The 1,205-nt window shown below is 48.5% G+C and overlaps 1 pseudogene; it reads right to left on the bottom strand.

Annotated features, from left to right (window-relative positions):
• Positions 1-225: 225 nt before the first annotated feature.
• LOC112851568 (large ribosomal subunit protein eL21 pseudogene) lies at positions 226-726 on the bottom strand (annotated as a pseudogene).
• Between the last annotated feature and the right edge of the window lie 479 nt (positions 727-1,205).

The following is a 1,205-nucleotide window of genomic DNA, read 5'->3' as shown; positions in this document are numbered from 1 at the left end:
CGCAGGCACGCCACTCTCCTTCTGTGCCCTTGCTCCCCGCGTCATCCCTTCTGTCATGCCCTCTTCGGGACTCAATGATCGCATCAGGCACCAAATCCTCCAGGAGCTCTCCCTGACCACTCAAAAGCATCATAGCCTCTCCTCGATACTCCTATGCTGGGTGGGTTTTCTTGTTTGTTTCTTACGGTCTTGAGGTCTTTTATTTATTTATTTATTTTACATTTCTCATGCCGTGAAGTCATAGGGCATGGGTTCCAGCAGCTCAGGCTCCTCTCCTTCGGTTCTCACGAAGTGTGCTTCGCTGGGTGGGGCTGGCTGGCGCTTCCGTTGCACCCAAGTATCTTCCTCCTTGGCTTCCTTCTTTCTCTGATCGCTTTCCTTCACACGCTTCAGGAAGATGTCTCGGCTCTTTGAGTGCTTGACGGGCTCAGCACGTGCATTAATTCTCTTAGCAAGACTCTTGCCCTCAACTTGTTTCTTTACGGCAATGCCAACAGCATGCTGGGTAACGTCGGAGACTCTTCCAGTTTTGCCATGGGAACATTTGTGGGGCGTTCCTTTGTGAGCAGTGCCCATTCCCTGGATGTCCGCAATATCACCTTTCTTGTAGATTCGCATGTACGTTGCCAAAGGAACAATTCCGTGTTTTCTGAAAGGCCGAGAGGACATACAGCGAGTACCTCTCCTCTTTCCCTTTGTGTGGGTCATTTTGGCGAATTACTGGAAGATGGCAGTCCCGGCCGAAAGGAAGGCTAGACGCCTGGTGTTTTTAAGAGTGGAATTTCTAGATTCTTCCTAAAACAGCTACAACACACCTCTGCTCCTCAGGTGAAACTCTCTAAGTAATCTTATACACACCAATAATGAACTGCTATCCAAGAATGTACCAGTCAAGTGTTATGAGCCAAAGCTGCAAAGATCCCCATTTCCAGTGGTTCATCAAACTGATGGCTGTTCTCTTCTCTATGACATCTAGGTTCTAGGATTTATTTGGACATGGCTTCTATGCACACCATTGCATAGGATGGGAAAAGGGTGCCTTCTCTGTTTCTTTTTCTTTTTTTCATTTATTGTTTTGGAGAGAGAGAGAGAGACCATGAATGGAGAGAGGGGCAGAGGGAGAAAGAGAGAGGATCTTAAGCAGGCTCCACGCTCAGTGGGGAGACCAATATGGGGCTCAATCCCACGACCCTGGGATCGTGACC

This window comes from Puma concolor, chromosome D2 (assembly GCF_028749965.1).
Source record: "Puma concolor isolate L17-30 chromosome D2, mPumCon1.1.hap2, whole genome shotgun sequence".
Taxonomy (NCBI): domain Eukaryota; kingdom Metazoa; phylum Chordata; class Mammalia; order Carnivora; family Felidae; genus Puma; species Puma concolor.
Note: the sequence above shows the minus strand (reverse complement) of the source record. Positions and strands in the feature narration are given on the sequence as shown.